At 37.8% G+C, this 23,455-nt stretch overlaps 1 pseudogene across 1 annotated transcript in view; it reads left to right on the top strand.

Moving 5' to 3' along the window:
• The window catches only part of LOC309801978 (ankyrin repeat domain-containing protein 26-like), a 119,072-nt pseudogene that overhangs the window by 19,721 nt on the left and 75,896 nt on the right, over nucleotides 1-23,455 (top strand). Inside the window, exons 6-11 of the transcript XR_014296159.1 lie at nucleotides 2,353-2,386; nucleotides 4,829-4,901; nucleotides 5,786-5,846; nucleotides 5,936-6,129; nucleotides 9,244-9,370; nucleotides 9,904-9,965. The product of XR_014296159.1 is annotated as an ankyrin repeat domain-containing protein 26-like (transcript). The remainder of the gene's footprint in view (nucleotides 1-2,352; nucleotides 2,387-4,828; nucleotides 4,902-5,785; nucleotides 5,847-5,935; nucleotides 6,130-9,243; nucleotides 9,371-9,903; nucleotides 9,966-23,455) is intronic.

The raw sequence follows: 23,455 nt of genomic DNA, 5'->3' as shown, positions 1-23,455 counted from the left end.
TTTTAATGAAAATTTCAAGGAGGGAGTATCAATTATATCAAGTAAAATTACTGAAAAGAAAGTTGGATTTAACTCTTAAAAGTTCTTTGGTGGTACCCTTTTCATAAGGACAATTTAAGAGTCATAACATCTACTTTTTACATGAGTGGTACTTCTGATGTCCAAATATGGAAAAATCATCACATCTACCAAGGTCCTACCTAAGTTTTTCATAACAGCTGCCGCTGCCCACGCAGGGTCAGCAAAAACAGTCTGGCCTGGTGAGTACGCTTGCCCGCGTTTTCCCAGAGTTGTCAAAACCTGGGAGTGGGACTTCCCTGGTGGTCTAGTGGTTAAGACTTCTTGCTTCCACTGCAGGGGGCATGGGTTTGATCCCTGGGGAACTAAGATCCTGCATGCCGCTCGGTGTGGCCACAAAAACAAAAACAAAACAAAAAACCTGGGAGTCAACTGTGAGGAATTAAATCCTGCTTAGTTGGAGAAAATTAACTGATCTTTTCATTTTCTTTATAGGAACTTTCATACTTTAGAACATATTATCAATCATCAGAATTCTTTGGTTTTTTTCTGGTTGAAATAGGATTGTTGTTTGTTTCAATTACTTTCTGACGTCACTGTTTCATCTATCCCTTTTATGCCTTTATTCAAATGTGTATAGAAATACAGGCAAATATCAAGAAAAACAGATTTGAGGAAGGTTATTCTGTGAAATAACCTGACTGTAATCACATATAACACATCAACCCAAATAATACAGACTTCATGTAAACAATGCAACTGTTTGAGAGGTTCCCCAAACCACGCCAGGTTCGGCTCTTCCATAGAACTCCCAGGACTCAGCATGTGGTTGTACTCATGCTTGTGATTTATTACAGTGAAAGAATACCAAGCAAACTCAGCAAAGGGAAAAGGCGCACGGTGCGAAGTCTGAAGGAAACCAGGCGCAAGCTTGCAGGTGTCCTCTCCCTGTGGAGTTACTTCATGTGCTTCATTCCCCTAGCATCAGATTATGACAACACATGTGAAATGTTGTCCAGCAGTACCAGAGTCTCTCCCTCCCTCCTTCCCTCCCTCTCTTTTTTTGTTCATCAGCTTAAGATACAATGACATATGCCTTACAAGCTGAAAAAGCATGATTTCTATAATCATTTGCCACATAATGGGAAGGGTTGAGAAAAATGACATCCCTCACTACTACACAGCACTAACTGTTTGGACCATGCTGCTCTATGTGGTGGTGGGTCCAGATAGACTCTCGAGCAATGGAAGGAGACAGTCTCAAGAGATTATACTTTTAAAATGTATATATATTGAAAACTTTAAAAAAATTCAACTTCTCCATCCTCACCATCCAGTTGACCCCATTTACCCTCCCCCACCTCCCTTTCAGGAGATTATCCTTTATAAAACTGGAACTACAAAGTCTTTCATGCTTATCTTGACATTGGAAATAGGGCCAGAAAGAGTTTGTTTCCTGTGTTTTGCCATGCTCTAAAGTACAGCGCCTGTAGACCAGGCTTCCTTGTGACGGCATTTTCACCCTGAACTGAAGAGCCAGAGAAGTTGTGTTACGTGATGGCAAAATACATGTATTCTGTACGCACTGCTCTGAGTGATGGAAGTCCAGAAATATCATGCCATTTAAGTTTGCTATTGTCAGTTTATGGTACTGATTCTACTAATGATACCATTTTCTGTCAGTCTCACAGTTTGGTTAGGATTATGGTCATTGTAAACAGCACTTTACTTTTAGGTAACAAATTTTGATAAATACTGTTCTTTTTTTTTGCATATGATAAATGTAAAGGAGGGGAAATGGCTCTCATGCATAATTGCCTAGCAGTGGTATAATCAGCATTCACTCTAGTATACTGTCCAGGTGTGATTCCAAAGGAATACTTTTTTTTAAATTAATTAATTAATTAATTTTATTTTTGGTTGCGTTGAGTCTTCGTTGCTGCACGCAGGCTTTCTCTAGTTGCGGGAGTGGGGGCTACCCTTTTTTGCGTCACGCGGGCTTCTCATCGTGGTGACTTCTGTTGCGGAGCACAGGCTCTAGGCGTGCAGGCTTCAGTAGCTGCAGCACACGGGCTCAGTAGTTGTGGCTCGTGGGCTCTAGAGCTCAGGCTCAGTAGTGTGGCACACGAGCTTAGTTGCTCTGCGGCATGTGGGATCTTCCCGGACCAGGGCTCGAACACGTGTCTCCTGCATTGGCAGGCAGATTCTCAACCACTGCGCCCCCAGGGAAGCCCACAGAGGGATACTTTTTAACAAAGCATCAGTCCTACGCTTTTAATATTCTGTATTTTTCTATTGTTGATTTAAAATGTATTTTACTTTTTCCTTTAACAGTGGTTAAGAGTTTTGAAGAAGAGTCTTTAAGCAGGTAGGATTTTATGGATTTTTAAAACTTGTATGTTTAACTAAGGGAACATGGAGAAAAGAAACCAATGTTTGTTGAGTGTTCTACTCTGGGTTAGACACTGTATTATGTGCTTAAATTTGTTACATCATAGAGTCATCACAATCGCTTTACAAAGTAGCTGTGCTATATAGCTTACTTTAATTAATTAGGCAGCTGTGGTTTGGAGGGCTTGGTTAATTGACCCATGATTCCATAGACAACAAGTTGCTGACCTGTGATGTGACGGTCAGCCTCAGATCCACTCTCATGTCCTTCAGCAGAGATTGATAAGTACCCATGTAGCACTGGGGTCAAGATACAGACCCAAATCAGATCAACTCAGAAAGTCAAATTTAGTTATGTACTAACTCTGATTTAGAGTTTTCCTAAGAAGCCTGGTTAGTCCAAGCCTTTGTCCTGATATATTTGACAATTGCAGTGGTAACTAGTACCTTGTATTTACCATTAAGGTGTTATGGCAGATCTCAGGTAGCTGAGGCCTCAGAACCATAGGGTTTTATACAAGCAAGACCTCATTAGGCAGGTCTCCTTAGATATAACGATGTCTACTCTCCTTGAGGTGAATTAGTTTTCTATAAGAGAAGAGTATCTGCCTATAGACCATGTTATGTTAATTAAATTCAACATCTACATAGAGCATCTGTCTAGTTGATTTCTCTACTTACTGCCTTCCCAGTCTGGTTTTGGTTTTCCCTTCAGGGTAGTACCCTTGCCTGGTTCTCTGAAGTTTTTTCTTTTTTCCTAGAGTCTTTTTTCTTTTCTTTTTTTTTAAAATAAATACATTTGTTTATTTGTTTATTTTTGGCTGCATTGGGTCTTCGTTGCTGCGCGTGGGCTTTCTCTAGTTGTGGCGAGCAGGGGCTACTCTTCGTTGTGGTGCACGGGCTTCTCATTGCAGTGGTTTCTCTTGTTGCAGAGTGCTCGGGCTTCAGTAGTTGTGGCACGTGGGCTCAGTAGCTGTGGCTCATGGGCTCTAGAGCACAGGCTCAATAGTGTGGCGCACAGGCTTAGTTGCTCTGGGGTATGTGGGATCTTCCCAGACCAGGGCTCGAACCCATGTCCCCTGCATTGGCAGGCGGATTCTTAACTACTGTGCCACCAGGGAAGTCCCGAGCCCATCCTTGATTCAGGAACCATTGCCTTCACAGGCTGAAATCTTAAAGGTTGGAGACTGCCATTGAGCAGGCCTCAGGGGTGAGGCACAGGGGTGATTTGGGAGGGGAGCCTATAGGAAGGAAGATATTTAGGCAGTACATAGAGAAAGAGAGGCACAGCTGCCAGGACTCTGTTTCTACAGCACTGTCTCTGCTTGGGGATCTGAGTGCCTATGAGGGTTTTTAAGAGCTAGCTATTTATGTGGACCTGAATAAGGCAGGACCTGTATAGGAAAACTAAGTAGACTTTATAATTTTTAATGTTTTAATCTCTCTGGGAATGGTTTAACATATAAATTAGACATATAAATTTGTTCTTTGACTTTTGTACATTTAACTTTCAAACATTTCAGGGGAGTCCCTGTACTGTTTTAGAGTAAAGGGAAGGAATGGGGCCTTCTTTTTTTTTTTTTTTTAACACATTTATTTATTTATTTATTTAATTTTTGGCTTCATTGCTGCGCACGGGCTTTCTCTAGTTGCGGTGAGTGGGGGCTACTCTTCGTTGTGGTGCATGGGCTTCACATTGTGGTGGCTTTTCTTGTTGCGGAGCATGGGTTCTAGGCATGCGGGCTTCAGTAGTGGTGGCGTGTGGGCTCAGTAGTTGCGGCTCGCCGGCGCTAGAGTGAAAGCTCAGTAGTTGTGGTGCACGGGCTTAGCTGCTCCGCGGAATGTGGGATCTTCCCGGACCAGGGCTTGAAGCCGTGTCCCCTACATTGGCAGGTGGATTCTTAACCCCCTGCGCCATCGGGATAGCCCCGGGAGCCTTCTTTAATAAGTGGTTTCCCTGCTGGAGAACCAAGACTGCCATTTTTGATGGACACAGATTACTCTTTGAACCAGGCACGGACAATGGAGAAGGAACAGCATATCCTTCTACTTTGTTTTAGGTCATCAGGTTTGTTCCAGTTCTGGTAAACAAAAGTTATGTTACCCATTAATTGGGTTTTCAGTTCAGGTTTTAGGACTTTTGGTGAAAACAAATTATTCTTAGGCTCTGCCAGTATACTGGCTGTCACCCTTTGTTATGGGAACTAAGAATGGGTCTTAGCTAGATATTTCATAGGTTGGGAGAGATGGAAGCAGAAATAGGTAACTAAAAGCTTTTCCAAAACAGAGGCCACATTTTAATGATGTCAGAAAACATCATTTAATATATAGATAACCAACCTTTCACTTGATTTTGTTTGTTTGTTTTCGGTTAAAGAAATGAAGTCACTCATTTTTGTTATATATTTTTGCTCTGAAGCCTTTCCAACAAACCTGGTGTTGATGATTCATGGCCTACATCAGATGATGAAGACTTAGATTTTGATACCAAGGTAAAGTTCTCTCCTGTGAAATTAGTTTTCCTGCTTTGAATTTAGTTTTGTGTAGTATTAACTTTTAAAGTTTAGCAGTGGTCTACCTCTCATTGTTTTATGTTTGTAGTAGAAAGTTGGTCAGAGCAAACCATTTTATAAAAATATGACTAGTTGAATTTTTTTTTTACTTTGCTAAATACTGAAGGTCGGGGCTGAAGAGGAAATGGGCTGGGAAGTAGATAGTGACAGGAAAAGTGTATTGAGAAGCACTTTCCCACGAGGGAGGAAATACGAAATTTGGTCAAGGATAAGGATTCTTACTGTGACTTTTCAACCATACTGATGTGATTTATATATACTCATGCTTAAATGAAATCTTTAGTGGATACAGTTACTTACTGTAATAATCATAGAATTTTCCTGGGGCCTTTCAGTTCCAAAACTATGTAGCATATATCATCTAGTTCTTTTTTCTTGGACAATTTTTATTTTGGTATCATAGAGTTGTTAGGAGAGAGCTTTTTTTCCCTCTGTTTCTGTCTTTGGTTCTGCATTAAGCCTAAAATAACAGTCGAAATTATGGAAATTTAGAAATTAAAATTCTGTTTCTCAAAATCCATATTATGAAGGGATTTCACTGTGTTTTCTGAAGCATTCCATTAAGCGTATATTCAGGGAATTCCCTGGTTGTCCAGTGGTTAGGACTCCACGCTCTCACTGCCAAGGACCCAGGTTCAATCCCTGGTCGGTGAATTAAGATCCCACAAGCAGTGCAGGATCTTATTTCCCCGACCAGGGGTTGAACCCATGCCCACTGCAGTGGAAGCATGGAGTTTTAACCACTGGATCGCCAGGGAATTCCCAATACTTCTTATTCTTAAAGCTCTTGTTTTCTTCTCTAGAATGTCCTGAAACCAAGCTTAACAAAGCTAATGAGTGCTTTTCAGCAATCCAAGAAAAACAGTAAGTTATTTGAAGACTGTCCTTCTTGTGTTATTCACTGATTTGAAATTACGGATGTTCTCATGTACTCCACCTTGTTTTCACTATAGTAGAAGCAAAATGTGGCATCGTGAGACCAGAAGAGAGAACCTTCTTTGAGCACAATAGTTCTGATAGTGGAAATGAAGATGTGGTCGAAACCTTTCCCAAACCATCAATCCAGGGCGTCTCTCATCCTGCTTTCCCATCACCTGAACCTCTCCCAAAACCTCTCAAGTCTTTATCAGGCCTTGGTCTCACAAAGGTAAGTTGTTCTGTTTTGTTTTTAACTTTTTTTTTCTGTGCTTTTTCACATACCAGCCCCCTGATTCTTACAGTGATGAAAAGGATCCCTTGCAGAAATGGAATTCCTCAAGATCACGATAGAAAACAGTGTAATAACAAGAGCAATATATGTGCAGGATTGAGATTTATGAACGTTGGTGGCAGTAAACCATTCTGAAGTATGCCATTATGAAAGGAAAGAATGAGAAAGCAACTAGAAAGAACAACTAGATGAATATGAAGATGGGGAGGGGGGTGAAGGGGAATAATTCATTTAAGAAGGACAAGATGAATTTAAAGATTGAATGAGGGTCAAGATGAGAGAGATTATTATACAAACAACAGAAATAGTGGGGTTAAGTGAGAGCAGGAACTCTATATTATAAAATATGATAGAAATTATTTCAAATTCAAATTAACAAGAGAAAATCAGGTCATGGGAAAAAATGCTCATACTCTTTTGAATGACATATAGTTGATTTTTATGAAGAACTGAAAGAGAATTTGATCCTTACCTTTTTTTGGTTGTTGTTGTTGTTTTTTAATTGAAGTGTAATTGATTTACAATACTGTGTTAGTTTCAGGTGTACAGCAAAATGACTTGGTTATACATATATATGTATATATCTATATTCCTTTCAATTCTTTTCCATTACAGTTTATTACAAGGTATTGAATATAGTTCCATGTGAAAGTTAGTTTTAATTTGAAGTTTTTTCCTTTTTAAAAAATTCTCACTTTTAAATTAATGAGGTTATGTCTTATATTTAATCTAGCAAAACCTTTGTTCATAGATAATGCAAGAAGAGCTCTGTTTTAGGCCTTATCAGATTTATTATGAATTAAGAATTTGGGGCCCTTCTGTTTCTTGTGGTTTCTTACTTACTGTTTGGTATATACTTAACTAATTTATCTTACTGTTTGGTATCATCTTGGTAGGTGTTTTGGATCTTTTTGAGAATAAACAGAGAGGAAGTAAATAAGTATTTTGTCTAGTCTTTCACTAAGATTATAATTTCTAATTGTGTAAATGAGGTTCTTAATTTCAAGTCATGAAATGAGAAAATTTTAAACTGCAACAGTCTTAAAGAAAAAAATATAGAAATCATTTTTTTCTGGAGAGATTCTGATTTATCTTTTCCTAGTAATATCTGCACATAATGGGCACATATACACACATCAAATGAATGAAAGCACAATTTATGATTTTTTTCTAATATAAACTACTTGTTATTATAAAATAATAAGGAAGGAAAAATTACCAGCAGAGTGTACAAAATTATCTTTGCAAGATAATTTTTTACTTTTTAAAATATCTCCAGCAGTAGGTACATTTCATGTTATTCTTGAGAAACTTTATTAACTTCAGTATTTATGGTTAAACTAGCATGTAAATATTTTGTTATACAAGTTAAACTAACACGTAAGTTTTTTCATATCTAAAACCCAGGAATCCTGGTTACTTGATTTTTTAGTCCCTTTGTTCTTCCCTCATGTAAATATTGGGTCCTGTTTGTTAATCATAGATGTATCTGAGAACTTTTAAATCTCAAACTTGGATAATCATAGTTTTACTAATTTTTTTTAGTTCTATATCATTTCCCCAATCTTTAACTGCCATTCTATAAGGCGTAGATAGTAAGAGTTATTAGCGTGCTGTTCACAGGTGAATAAGGAAACCATGTGAATTTTAAAATAGGGTTTTATATTTCTTCCGTACATCATAGTAGTACTTAAAAATGCCTCATAATTCCATAATCACATAAACATTCTCTTCTACAATTTCAAACTTATCTTTTACGATTAATTTTTGAAAAGGAGTTTTCTTGCAGTCTCTTGAGTTGGTGTTTTACAATTAAATCTTTTCATTAAACTTAAAAATGCTTATTGCTATAATATCCCAGAAATGAATATTTGCGCATATTCATGAAAGAGTATATTTTATATCCTTAAACAAATGTTGCAATATATAATCGAAAAATTGAATCTCATAGTTTTCTTCCCCAGTCTTGTTTATATTTTCAAAAGTTCAGAACTCTGCATAGGTTTGCATCATTTAATTATACCAGGTTAGTATATTTTACAGATATTTATCTTAACATCATATGCTTTTCCTGAATAAGTTTATCTATTACTAATCCAAATGCATTTATCCAAATCTTTCCTCTAAGTCCCCTGGGTGCCTCAAATTTGTTATGCCCCAAACTGAAGACATTGTCCCTGATGCTTTCCTCTTTCCTGACTCTTTGTAAGCTACTCTGTCATCTGTCTTCCCCATCCTAGTAGATAACATCACTGAAATACCAAAGCAGGAAAAATCCTGGACTCCATCCCTCCCTGAAATCACCACATCCTGTTGCTCATCAAGTTCAGTATTTTCTACCTGCTTACCATTTTTCATTTCCTATTACTTTCTCACTTATAATTTTGAAATGCTCTTTTCTAGTTTTGCTCCCCTGATGTTCATCTTTACGTTGCTGCCAGAGTGACCTTTCTAAAATATATTTGTGAAGATGTAACACCTCTACTTATGTAGTGGATCCCCATCACATGAAGGAGAAAGTTCATGTTCTAGGAGGACACTTGCTTTTTTTGGTTTGGCTCTGATCCTCCAGTTTTGTCTCTCCATACCATTCCCGGTAACTGTGTTCTAGTTTTCCACGTGACTTGTTATGTTGTTTCACGCCTCGTCCTTTTGCTCAGGCTGCCCTTTCTAGAATCCCCTTCACGTCCCCACTCTACACTGTGTGTGTCTTTTAAGACACAGACCTGTCTTTGCAGCATTTCCTGAGCTACCCAGATACAGCTGACTCCTCTTTCCTTGTGCCCTTCCTGTACTCTGTTCACATCAACTGTAGAGCTTTTGAATGATACTTTGCTGTTCTTACTTGTTTTCATGTAGCTCTATTTCTCCTAGAATACAGAGCAGAATCGGTCTTCTATTTATATTTCCAGCTTTTCTCCCAGGATAGTGCCGATGATTTGATAGATCCAGTAAATGTTTGTTGTCTTACTGATTGATTGAATGACCAAATGAGTGAATATGATGTTTTCTGGAATGAGGTGTTTGTTTTATTTTGTTTTGTTTTTATAGGAAGGAGCAACAAATCCAGAAATTGGAGAAAACGAAAATGATACTGATATTGAAAGTGCTCCACAAGAGCAAACAGATCATAACAATTTGACTTCTGTTGATGGAGCTCAGAAAAATAATAGGAATGGTGAGTTAGTGAATATTTATGAATTTTTTTCTATGCTTAAAGGCTAGTCTAAAAACATCTAAAGTGTGTAGATCCAAATATACTATCCATTTCTTTCTTTTTTTTTTTTTTTTTTTTGCGGTACGTGGGCCTCTCACTGCTGTTGCCTGTCCCGTTGCGGAGCACAGGCTCCGGACGCGCAGGCCCAGCGGCCATGGCTCACGGGTCCAGCCGCTCAGCAGCATGTGGGATCTTCCCGTACCAGGGCACGAATCCGTATCCCCTGCATCGGCAGGCGGACCCTCAACCACTGCGCCACCAGTGAAGCCCTTTTTTTTTTCCATTTCTTTTTAAGTATGTTTCTTTTGCTCCGTTTCTTCAGAAGTATCCCAACTACTACCAACTTTTTCTTCCTGAAAATGCCTCACCCCTCTGAAATTCTTTTCTGCTACTTTATTTTATTTAAATATTTGTGGATGGAGATAGACATATATGTATTTAAAATTCATAGTAGTAAATGTTCTCATTAATGTATCTGTGGCTGCATTTTACAGATATGATGTCAGCATTAGGATTAGGAGAAGAGGAAGGTATAGAATCACCTTGGGATTCTGAGGTACTGTCTACTATTATTATTATTATTTTTTTATTTTAAAATATAAGCAGTGAGTGATGTTAAAACATAAAAGGGGGGGTGCTTTGACTTTACTTCCTCACCTTTGCATTTGCCCATCAAAAGTTTTTCCTTACATTTTTAACCTGTAATTAATTAAATAATTGTGTGCTAAGTATAATAACTACCACATAGTGCACTTTTGTTAATTTGCAAGATTCACCTAATGAAACCAGTGTAGCACAGAGCAAAAACCAAGGCTTAGAAGCCATAAGGAATCAGTTTGGGTTCTGAAGTTAAATTTATCTAAAAACTGAAGCATTATTCCAGGTCAGCCTATGGCCAAATGTATGTTTCTTTTTTCTTTTCTTTTTTTTAAAAATTTTTGTTGGAGTCTAGTTGATTTACAATGTTGTGTTAGTTTCAGATATACAGCAAAGTGAATCAGTTATACATATATCCACTCTTTTTTCGATGCCTTCCCCATATAGGCCATTACAGAGTTTTCAGTAGAGTTCTCTGTGCTATACAGGAGGTCCTTATTATTGATCTATTTTATATATAGTAGGGTGTATCTGTCAGTCCCAGTCTCCGAAGCAAATGTATGTTTCTTTGGTACATATGGATGTGTAAAACTCCTAGTGAGGTTCAGAGAGAAACAGGTTAAAATGTAGTTTTTTACCACTTAGACCTGAAAAAGATAGTGCCTGAGACTTGAAAGTATTATTACATTTGGATTTTCAAATAGATCTGCAAGGAACGTTTCAAGAGAAGCAAAAGAATGGGGAATAATAAATATGTGGCGTTATAATAACAACAGTTTGGTTTAGCGATATTTTAATAAGTACACACCATTTTGGATAAACTAGTGTGCGTTGAGTACCTTTATGGCAGCCATCCTTGAAGTAACGTAAATATAAAGGAATGATGACCTGTTGTAAGGTGACAGCTATGGAAAGAGATAAGAAGGGCCTGATCTGTTAGATATAGGCAGCTGCTGCAGTGATACATCACTGTGTTTAAAGTCAAAAGACATGGTAGCATCCTGGTTCTGTCACTAGCTGTGGGATCTCGGAAAGCCTTGTTTACCCTGGTTGAGCCTCAGTCACCTCCTTCGTAAAAATGGTACTGGTACCCACTTGTCAGGTATGTGTAGGGAACAGATGTGGTAAGAGCTGTGAATACACCTTGTAAACTGTAAACGGTGCTATAGAAATGTAAGACAAAAATGATCACAGTGCATGGACATATATACACTACCAAACGTAAGGTAGATAGATAGTGGGAAGCAGCCGCAGAGCACAGGGAGATCAGCTCGGTGCTTTGTGACCGCCTGGAGGGGTGGGATGGGGAGGGTGGGAGGGAGGGAGCTGCATGAGGGAAGGGATGTGGGAACAGATGTATATGTATGACTGATTCACTTTGTTATAAAGCAGAAACTAATTAAAAAATGATCACAGTGGCAATTAGTGACTCACTAAATGCTGGGGCACTTTTTTAAAACCTGAAGGACAATAAAATGACAGTAGTGTTAAGAATAGGAAAATTAGAACGGGCATGTGGATTTCTAGCTTGGGGTATGTTAAGTTTCTATAGACTGTTATCGGAGATCTCCTATAGGTATCAAGTGCTTTGGTACTTGAGGTCCTCTCGACATTTTAAATGTTTTGATCTTAAATAAATTCCTGTTATTGAATACCAACTATGTACTGGGCAGTTAGACACTGACTGTACCAATTGAGGGGTTAGGCTGTAGTGGTGGGAACCAAACAGGAATCCTTTATAAGTCACTGTTAAGTCCTTCATGTAAAGAAACTTGAGAGGGCTTCCCTGGTGGCGCAGTGGTTGAGAGCCCACCTGCCGATGCAGGGGACACAGGTTCGTGCCCCGGTCCGGGAAGATCCCACGTACCGCGGAGCGGCTGCGCCTGTGAGCCATGGCCGCTAAGCCTGCGCTTCCGGAACCTGTGCTCCTCAACGGGAGAGGCCACAACAGTAAGAGGCAAAGAACATGGAGAATGTTACGTCAGACAACATTGAGAGAGTTTGTAGTTAGGATGGGGATGGAGGTGGGAGTGGAATTTAGGTAGTCAGAAAAGATCTGCGTGTGAGAAAAGCTACCAAGGGGAGGATGGGAAGGAGCCAGTCACGTGAGGGTCCAGGGGAGGGACGTTCTGGACAGAGAGAGCAGCGGATCCCATCTGTTCGTCATTACACTCTCGCATCTTGGAAGGACCAGGAAACAGGAAGTGGGGTAACTGTCCTTACAATCACTTTTATCATTGTTGTTGTATGTAGAAAATAAAATGTGCATAAGAAAAGCTTGGCACATTTAGATGCTTAATAAATAAAAGTTCTTATTCTTCCCTTATTAAAGCTTGCTGTACTTTTTTGAAGAGTTGCATAACTATATTTAAATTTTCTGCTATTATTTAAACATAAAAGTTTTTCTTACTACTTCGCTATTTTATTCAACTCTTTTTCCTATCAATAAAAATTTTATCAAATAACAGATTCTTATAAGCCCTTGTTTACCTAAATGAAGCAGCTTCTACAGTGTTCTGTTTATGCTCAACATGACATACTTCATGGTTTCTTTTCATGCCAAGTATATTATTTTAATACTAAAAAATTTCTGTCTTTAGAAATATTTTAAATTTATAGCAAGTGTACTTATTAAAGAATTTATTTAAACACATATTTTTAAAAAATACTCTCTTCTTTTGACAAGGAATGCAAAGTAGAGTTAGGTGTTTTGAAGGTAATTGTTTGCTGAAATGTGCCTGTAGGTCAGGCACATTTTTCGTCTTTGAAAATAATTCCTCTGGCTTTCCATGCTCAGTTTACAGAGTCAGTAGCCAAATGAGGATAAAAGATAGACTTGATCTAGAGAGTGTATATGAAGTTTTCTATTTCAATGTTTGGGTTTTCAATGCATGCTTCTCTTATTTTTAAATCTAATTGCTTGTAAAGTAGGAAATTTTTAAAAAGTAGGGTATTTTCAGCTATTGGAAGGGGATTAGGAAAGCTTTATGCAACTCATTATTAATATCAATTTTAACAGAGTATCTCTGAGAGTCTTCCAGAGAAGTATGTTGATCATTTATCTGGAGCTGCAGGTCAAAGAGGAAAAAATATATTAAATGGACAAGTAGAAGGTAAGAACTATATTTTTATGAAAAAGTCATTTGACAGCATGTTGATTTAAAATGGGAATTCTGATATATTCTAACAGCCAAAGAAAATCACCTGTCGGTTAAGAGGAAGAATCATTCCTCACACTGATTTCAAGTTGACCTGAGCCTGTCTCATTCTGGAAAAGAAGTGCTGTATCAGAAGAACTAAGCAGCTACGTCTTTTTTTCTTGTCAAAAATCCATCAGCAGTTTTTAGGCAGTTTTTATTTGGCCAAAAAGCAGTGCTTGAATACTTAACTGTGTGGTGTGTTCTATTTAAGCTCTGAGTGTCCAGATGCTCTTTTGTAGACAAAATGCCATGATATAATCATCTATCTCCATGTCTGTTACCAAGTTACACTGTGAAGTGTGCCACCCTTTTGAGGTGGTCCTCAAAGACACAGTTTGCTTGTTGTTTAACCAAGTGTCCTAAAGCATGTACTGAAGTTATATCATTTTTATTCTAAAAAGCTATGCAGCTTATATTCTGAAAACTATTAAAAAACATAACACTGTTGATGTAAAAAAAAAAAAGGAAATCACCTGTCAAATGCATAGTGAGGAAAAAGACGAGTAAAGGAGGGAAGCTGTGTATCTTATCTGGTGTCAGCCACAGATTAAATTGAGAGTCCCCTTTAAGGAGCTAAATTATTAGTTCTGTTTCAAGGTACTCTACAACCTAGGGAAAGTCGGGAAATGAGGAAGAGGAAAGAAGGACTAAAGAATGAGAGAGGCAGAGGTTACAGGGAGTAAATGAAGGAAAAGGAAGCAGGGGTCTGTGGAGGACGGGGGCAAAGTAAAATAGGTCTTTAGAAAAGGGAAAAGAAGAGTATTTGAAACGTGAGACAAATTTGAAGTGAGCTTCCAGCACCGAAACTTGTCAGAGACGAACAGCAAAGCTTTCCCACTCTTACTGTGGGAATGTAGAAGCAGACTGATAGATCAGAGTTTCTGAAATTTTAATTAGTCCCCTGGGGACCTTGTGAAAAGTGCACATGCTGAGCAGCAGGTCTGGGATTGTGCATTTCTGACAAGCTCTCAGAGTAGCAAGGGTGTAGGCTTGCATTGAGAGAAATCTGGAAGAGGAGCCACTGGATAGTTCAAGACAGAACAGGATCAAGGAAGAGCATTATTATTTTTTCTTTCTGAGTGTGTTTATATCATTTTTTATACCAATGCTTCCATATTCCATATTTAAATATTCCATATTTAAGAGGGTAGCAAAGCGTTGAAGTAGAACTTATAGATGTAAGGTGCCACTGCTAAGCAAAGAGGAAAAAAGAAGTGGTGGGGATGATCCATAAAAAGAATGTCAAAGGGGGAGAATTAAGACCACAGATCCAGAGACTACCTTTGAAGAGAAAAGAATATAGTGAAAGGAAAGAGGGGGGAAAGAAGGGTGTTAGGGAGGTGATTGTGGAGGTGATGAGGAAACGTGAGAGAACTCTCGTTAGATGACTTTAGTGTATTTACACTGAAACAAGGTTAGGTCATTGCTGCTCCAGAGAGTACTGGAAGCAGGAGTGGGTGCTAGAATTGAGGTAAACCCCAGCTCCTCCTTGTAACTATCAGGCATCAAAGATATATGTTCTGTTGGTATGTGTTATTCAAATGAGATTAATTTGAATATGGAAGCATTGGCTGGTTTTTTTTTTTTTTTAAGATAGGTTTTTGTTTTTTTTTTTTTTTTTTTGGCTGCTTGGCTTCGCTTGTGGGATCTTAATTTCCCCGACCAGGGATTGAACCCGTGCCCCCTGCAGTAGAAGCATGGGGTCTTCACCACTGGACCACCAGGGGAGTCCCTAAGATAGCTAATTTTTTGCTGATAATTGTTTCACAAAAATCCTTTTAAACATTAGCATGATATACTGAACCAAACTAATTTTGGAAACAAAAGAAATTAATAGGGTTCATTCCCTAAATGCTAAAATTGCTATTTTCAGTAAATACTACACTGATTTTGAAATATGAAAGATTTTTAATATCTAATAATTCTGTGGCAGTAAAATTTACTTTTTCCTTTTTGATAATCGTACTTCGATATTGAAAACTTATAATACGTTATTTTTTAGATGTGCCTTATATACCTTCTTGCATGAGTGGATCGAGAAACTTTAAGATGACTAAACTAGAGGATCCAAGAAATGTAGGCATACCAGTAGCCCACATGGGTATGGAAAAACATGAATATTTTTATGAACTATTATTCTACAAGTGTATATCCAAGCTGATCAGTTCATAACCCTTTCTCTGATGAGAAATGAATTATACATTCAACTGAACTCTCATCCCAACTGTGCACTTCCTAAATTACAGGACAAATTGAAGAACATGATAAATACTTGTAGTATAATGGTGTAAATGATGCTGCTGTATTGCATTCAAGATATGCTGTTGCATTTTACCATCAGCTTTCACATTTACCTTCTCGGGGTCATGATTTGTTGCTCTGATTAAAGATCACTTTTCTCCTCATCAATCAGCATGTTCACATTGGTACATGTGCATTTTTCTATTTTATAAAGGCTTTTGGAACATAATCTTCCTTTTGAAGTCTTAACTGCATGTTTTGTTAAACCTGTACTCCTATTTTTTCTTCAGTATCTATAGTGGATTCATATGTCTGTCTTGTTGCAGTCCTAACTTCCCCCAAGAAACAAAACACCAAAACCTAAAGTATTCACTGCCAAGGCCAAGCATGAGGATTCTGCTCAGTACTAACTGTATGAATATATAGTTGGCTTTCATAGTTATGTGTAATTGATTCTATGTCCCTTTTGCCTTTTAGATTCTCCTGGAAAATATCCTCACTTGAAGGTAAAAACTTATATTTTTGTCTTGAATTATTAACTACAGATTGTATCAAATGTACACTATTTATTAATCAACTTGTTTCAAAACCCATTCAGCCTGCAGTTGGAGTGAAAGATTCTGTTCCTAGTAAAACAGTAGGAATGAAGGATTTACAAACATCCAGATCAGGTAAATTTTGCAGTGCAAATTTCACTCTGGAAAGAGGTACACTAAAATATTTGAAACGCTCACAGCCTTCATATTCCTAATTCTTTTTTCTTTTGTTTTTGCAAGTTTAATTGAAGGATTTGACATAAATAAGGCACATGTTATTGTTGGTATCCATGTTTTGAAAAAAAGATATTTACAAGCATAAGAAAAAGATATTTTTAAAATGTAAGCTTTAACTCAGATGTTTCTATGTATGTTTCAATACCCTAAAGTTCTCAGTTTGGAATCTCTGTACTTCTTAGGGATTCTCAGAGGTAAATTATTAGATTCTAAGATTTTTCCAGTTTTATAAAATGCTTATTTGAATTCTGACCTTAACCTAGAGTAAAGCTTCACTTGCTAACATGTCAATTGTATTTCACCTTTAATTATTTCATTTTAGTGGTGTTACACGGATGAGCTTAAGCCAACCAGATGTTTTGATTAGCAGACTCTGTGTGTGTGTGTGTGTGTGTGTGTGGTCTTTGATTATTAAAAGTGGGGGAAAGTAATCATACCTTAATGACGATTTGATAGACACAATCTTGTAAAACAGTAATTCTGAACGTTTTGGGCTTTAAGATCCTTTTATTTATTTGTTTGTTATTTTTTATGATGCAGATATAGGATCCTTTTATACTTTTAAAAATTATTGAGAATTCCAAGGAACTTTTGTTTAAGTAGGTTGTATCTACTGATGTTTACTGTATTGGAAAATAAAACTGAAAAATTTAAAATACAAGCACACACAATCATACATTCTATTAGCCATTAGAAGTATGACGTTATCACATATCTTGTCTCTGGAAAACTGCTCTGTACACTTAAAACAGAATGAGAATGGAAATAACGTTTACTGTTATCGTGAAATAGTTTTGACTTCTTGGACACCTTGAACGGTTGAGTCTTGGGACTCCAGGGATGCTCAGGTGACACTTGAGAACCACTTTTAAACCATTTACAGAGGTCATGGATGTGAAATGATAAAGGGACGCTTGTGATGAAACAGGCTTTAAACTTTCACTTTTACATTTCTTGCTTTTTTCTTTGATTTGTCTCTTTTTTCACATATATACAGCAGGTTCTTATTAGTCATCAATTTTATACACATCAGTGTATACATGTTATTCCCAATCTCCCAATTCATCCGAGCACCATCCCCAGCCCCCTGCGGTTTTCCCACCTTGGTGTCCATACGTTTGTTCTCTACAACTGTGCCTTAATTTCTGCCCTGCAAACCAGTTCACCTGTACCATTTTTCTAGGTTCCACATATATGCATTAATGTACGATATTTGTTTTTCTCTTTCTGACTTACTTCACTCTGTATGACAGTCTCTGGATCCATCCACGTCTCAACAAATGACCCAATTTCATTCCTTTTTATGGCTGAGTAATATTCCATTGTATATATGTACCCCATCTTCTTTATCCATTCGTCTGTCGATGGGCATTTAGGTTGCGTCCATGACCTGCCTACGGTAAATAGTGCTGCAGTGAACATTGGGGTGCATGTGTCTTTTTGAATTATGGTTTTCTCTGGGTATATGCCCAGTAGTGGGATTGCTGGATCATATGGTAATTCTATTTTTAGTTTTTTAAGGAACCTCCATACTGTTCTGCATAGTGGCTGTATCAGTTACATTCCCACCAACAGTGCAAGAGGGTTCTCTTTTCTCCATACCCTCTCCAGCATTTGTTGTTTGTACATTTTCTGATGAAGCCCATTCTAACTGATGTGAGGTGATACCTCATTCTAGTTTTGATTTGTATTTCTCTAATAATTACTGATGTTGAACAGCTTTTCATGTGCTTCTTGGCCATCTGTATGTCTTCTTTGGAGAACTGTCTATCTAGGTCTTCTGCCCATTTTTGGATTGGTTTTTTTTTTTAATATTGAGCTGCATGAGCTGTTTATATGTTTTGGAGATTAATCCTTTGTCCGTTGATTTGTTTGCAAATACTTTCTCCCATTCTGAGGGTTGTCTTTCTATCTTGTTTATGGTTTCCTTTCCTGTGCAAAAGCTTTGAAGTTTCACTAGGTCCCATTTGTTTATTTTTGTTTTTATTTACATTACTCTAGGAGGTGGATCAAAAAAGATCTTGCTGTGATTAATGTCAAAGAGTGTTCTTCCTATGTTTTCCTCTAGGAGATTTATAGTGTCCAGTCTTACATTTAGGTCTCTAATCCATTTTGAGTTTATTTTTGTGTATGGTGTTAGGGAGTGTTCTAATATCATTCTTTCCATGTATCTGTCCAGTTTTCCCAGCACCACTTATTGAAGAGACTGTCTTTTCTCCATTGTATATCCTTGCCTCCTCTGTCATAGATTAGTTGACCATAGGTGCGTGGGTTTCCCTCTGGGCTTTCTATCTTGTTCCATTGATCTATGTTTCTGTTTTTCTGCCAGTACCATATTGTCTTGATTACTGTAGCTTTGTAATATAGCCTGACGTCAGGGAGTCTGATTCCTCCAGCTGCGTTTTTTTCCCTCAAGACTGCTTTGGGTATTCGGGGTCTTTTTTGTCTCCATACAAATTGTAAGATTTTTTGTTCTAGTTCTGTAAAAAATGCCATTGGTAATTTGATAGGGATTGCATTGAATCTGTACATTGCTTTGTGTAGTATAGTCATTTTCACAATATTGATTCTTCCAATCCAAGAACATGGTTTATCTCTCCATCTGTTGGTATCATCTTTAATTTCTTTCATCAGTGTCTTATACTTTTCTGCATACAGATCTTTTGTCTCCCTAGGTAGGTTTATTCCTAGGTATTTTATTCTTTTTGTTGCAATGGTAAATGAGAGTGTTTCCTTAATTTCTCTTTCATATTTTTCATCATTAGTGTATAGGAATGCAAGAGATTTCAGTGCATTAATTTTGTATCCTGCAACTTTACCAAATTCTTTGATTAGCTCTAGTAGTTTTCTGGTGGCATCTTTAGGATTCTCTATGTATAGTATCATGTCATCTGCAAACAGTGACAGTTTTACTACTTCTTTTGCAATTTATATTCCTTTTATTTCTTTTTCTTCTCTGATTGCTGAGGCTAGGACTTCCAAAACTATGTTGAATAATAGTGGTGAGAGTGGACATCCTTGTCTTGTTCCTGATCTTAGAGGAAATGGTTTCAGTTTTTCACCATTGAGAATGATGTTTGCTGTGGGTTTGTAATATATGACCTTTATTATGTTGAGGTAGGTTCCCTCTATGCCCACATTCTGGAGAGTTTTTATCATAAATTGGTGTTGAATTTTGTTGAAAGCTTTTTCTGCATCTATTGAGATGATCATATGGTTTTTATTCTTCAGTTTGTTAATATGGTGTATCACATTGATTGATTTGTGTATATTGAAGAATCCTTGCATCCCTGGGATAAATCCCAGTTGATCATGGTGTATGATCCTTTTAATGCATTGTTGGATTCTGTTTGCTCGTATTTTGCTGAGGATTTTTGCATCTATATTCATCAGTGATATTGGTCTGTAATTTGCTTTTTTTGTCACATCTTTGTCTGGTTTTGGTATCAGGGTGATGGTGGCCTCATAAAATGAGTTTGGGAGTGCTCCTTCCTCTGCAATTTTTTGGAAGAGTTTGAGAAGGATGGGTGTTAGCTCTCCTCTAAATGTTTGATAAAATTCACCTGTGAAGCCATCTGCTCCTGGACTTTTGTTTGTTGGAAGATTTTTCATCACAGCTTCAATTTCATTACTTGTGATTGGTCTGTTCATATTTTCTGTTTCTCCTGGTTCAGTCTTGGAAGGTTATACCTTTCTAAGAATTTGTCCATTTCTTCCAGGTTGTCCATTTTATTGGCATAGAGTTGCTTGTAGTAGTCTCTTAAGATGCTTTGTCTTTCTGCGGTGTCTGTTGTAACTTCTCCTTTTTCATTTCTAATTTTATTGATTTGAGTCCTCTCCCTCTTTTTCTTGATGAGTCTGGCTAATGGTTTATCAATTTTGTTTATCTTCTCAAAGAACCAGCTTTTAGTTTTATTGATCTTTGCTATTGTTTTCTTTGTGTCTATTTCATTTATTTCTGCTCTGATCTGTATGTTTTCTTTCCTTCTGCTAACTTTGGGTTTTGTTTGTTCTTCTTTCTCTAGTTCCTTTAGGTATAAAGTTAGATTATTTATTTGAGATTTTTCTTGTTTCTTGAGGTAGGCTTGTATAGCTATAAACTTCCCTCTTAAGACTGCTTTTGCTGCATCCCATAGGTTTTGGATTGTTGTGTTTTCATTGTCATTTGTCTCTAGGTATTTTTTGATTTCCTCTTGGATTTCTTCAGTGATCTCTTGGTTATTTAGTAATTTACTGTTTAGCCTCCATGTGTTTGTGTATTTTATGTTTTTCCACTGTAATTCATTTCTAATCTCATAGTGTTGTGGTCAGAAAAGATGCTTGATATGATTTCAATTTTCTTGAATTCACTGAGGCTTTGTTTGTGACCCAAGATGTGATTTATCCTGGAGAATGTTCTGTGCGCACTTGAGAAGAAAGTGTAATCTGCTGTTTTTGGATGGAATGTCCTATGAATATCAATTAAATCTATCTGATCTCTTGTGTCATTTAAAGCTTCTGTTTCCTTATTTATTTACATTTTGGATGATCTGTCCATTGGTGCAAGTGAGGTGTTAAAGTCCCCCACTATTATTGTGTTACTGTTGATTTCCTCTTTTACAGCTGTTAGCCGTTGCCTTGTATATTGAGGTGGTCCTATGTTGGATGCATATATATTTATAATTGTTATATATTCTTCTTGGATTGATCCCTTGACCATTATGTACTGTCCTTCCTTGTCTTTTGTAACATTCTTTATTTTAAAGTATATTTTATCTGATATGAGTATTGCTACTCCAACTTTCTTTTGATTTCCATTTGCATGGAATATCTTTTTCCATCCCCTCACTTTCAGTCTGTATGTGTCCGTAGGTCTGAAGTGGGGCTCTTGTAGACAGCATATATATGGGTCTTGTGTTTGTATCCATTCAGCAAGCCTGTGTCTTTTGGTTGGAGCATTTAATCCATTCACATTTAAGGTAATTATCAATATGTATGTTCCTATGACCATTTTCTTAATTCTTTTGTGTTTGTTTTTTTTTCACACTTTAAAAACTTTATTTATATGAAAAAACTCATTTGTTTTTAAAAGCATTAACAAGAGAGAAAGAAAAACAGAAAGGGTATGGAGCAGAAGACATGCCCCTTAGTAGTGTTCTGTGGGAAGGTGGGATTTTTGGTTCTCTGAAATTGAACGTTCTGTGTTTATATAAATGAAAAGGAAAAAACAAACAGTTAAAGGTCCCCCAAAGCCCATGGCTGTTCTATTACCCACACCCCACCGACAAAAAGAGCACCAGGAAAAGAGCAGCAGAAGACAAGAGAAATGAAGAGTGGAGCCACAACTGGATGGGGGCGATTTCCTTTGTGCAGTATGCTCTTAGGGTCACAGAGAGGAAAAGGCTCCTTTTTGCCAGAAAAGGAGTGGGACGAAATCTGAAGGGGAAAAAGGGTAAATAAGGAATTTTAATGCAGAGGGGAAGGGGGGTGGTGGATTGTGCACTTTTCTCCTACCCCAGAGCCTCAATATATAAAGGAAGGGGGAGGGAGGAGGATAAAGATTTCCAGTTGCATTAAACAGAGCTTTTAGATTAAGGGGAGGAGTAAAAGGCAAATAAGGGAAAGGGTTAAAAAAAAATGAACCGCATAGCAGCTGATTCCTCTAGCCCAACCTGCTAATATACACTAAACTAAAAGGAGGAGGTACAGGGGTGGTGTGTGGTCGGGGAGGGGGATATGGACACGACTTCCCTATAACCCCTTCAGAGACGACAGTCATTCTGGGCAGCTAAGGAGTAAGAGCCACACCACTCACTCCTCCCACCAATCTCATCTGGAGGTTCATCAGAACAGGATTTTTGCAAAATCCCAACATATACAGTTGAGAAAAACCTTCTGTGGCTAAAATTAGAGGCTATTCCAATTCCCAGTGGAGAGACTGAGGTTCTCTAGGTCACCTCTCCTCTTCTTTCTGCTATTTAGGGCCAAGAAGTAGGTAAGAAAGCAACAAATTTACTACATTTTGACAGAATTAAACTTGTATTATTTTGAAGGAGCCTGTGATTAAGAGTGATAAATGCGTACTGTCATCCCTAGAGCAACTGCTAAGACATAACTCACAATAGGAGGAACAGGGAATTTCCTGTTAGTCCAGTGGTTAGAACTCCGTGCTCTCACTGCCAAGGGCCCGGGTTCAATTCCTGTTGGGGAACTAAGATCCCACAAGCCATGCTGTGCAGCCAGAAAAGAAGAAGAGGAACACAGGGATCTCTTTAGATATGAGAAAAACAGAAAACAAATAGCAAATGGCAGATGTAAAAACAACTATGTAAATATTAAATATGAATGAACTAAATACCCTACTCAAACAACAGAGATTTTCACACTGGATTAAAAAAAAACAAGATTGGGCTAACCTGGTGGCACACTGGTTGAGAGTCCGCCTGCCGATGCAGGGGACATGGGTTCGTGCCCTGGTCCGGGAAGATCCCACATGCCACGGAGCAGCTGGGCCCATGAGCCATGGCCGCTGAGCCTGCGCGTCCGGAGCCTGTGCTCTGCAACGGGAGAGGCCACAACAGTGAGAGGCCTGTGTACCGCCAAAAAACCAAAAACCAAAAAACAAAAAAACCCAAGATCCATATGATAAAGGACTTGTCTTTAGAATATATGATCTCTTACAACACAGAAGACAACAACCCAAAGAGGGGAGGGAGGATTTCAACAGACATTTCTCCAAAGACGATATACAAATGACCAAAAGCCTAGCAGAGGATGTTCAAAATCACTAGTCCTAGGGAAATGTAAATTAAATCCACAATGAGATTCTACTTCATACCCACTAGATTGGCTTTGTCAAAAGGACAAGACTATAAGAAACACTGTACAAGATATGGAGAAACGGGAACCTTCATACACTGGTAGTTGGAACATTAAATTATATAGTTACTTTCAAAACAGTTCATTAGGTTCTTAACAAGTTAAACAGAAACTCACCACATCACACAGCGATTTCTAGAAGTCTACCAAGACAAATGAAAACGTGTCCACGCAAAGACATGTATAGTCATATATATATAAACACAGAGAGAAGGGGAGGGAAGGAGGGAGGGAGGGAAGAGAGGAGGAAGGGAGAAAGGAAGCAGGGGCAATAAAAAACGGGCAAATGAAAATAACTGGTATATCAGAATCAAGGGTATATGAGAATTCCTTGTATTATTCTGGTAATGTTTCTCTAAGTTTGAAAGTACATCAAA

This window comes from Mesoplodon mirus (genome assembly GCF_964341445.2).
Source record: "Mesoplodon mirus genome assembly, chromosome: 4".
NCBI lineage: Eukaryota > Metazoa > Chordata > Mammalia > Artiodactyla > Ziphiidae > Mesoplodon > Mesoplodon mirus.
Note: the sequence above shows the minus strand (reverse complement) of the source record. Positions and strands in the feature narration are given on the sequence as shown.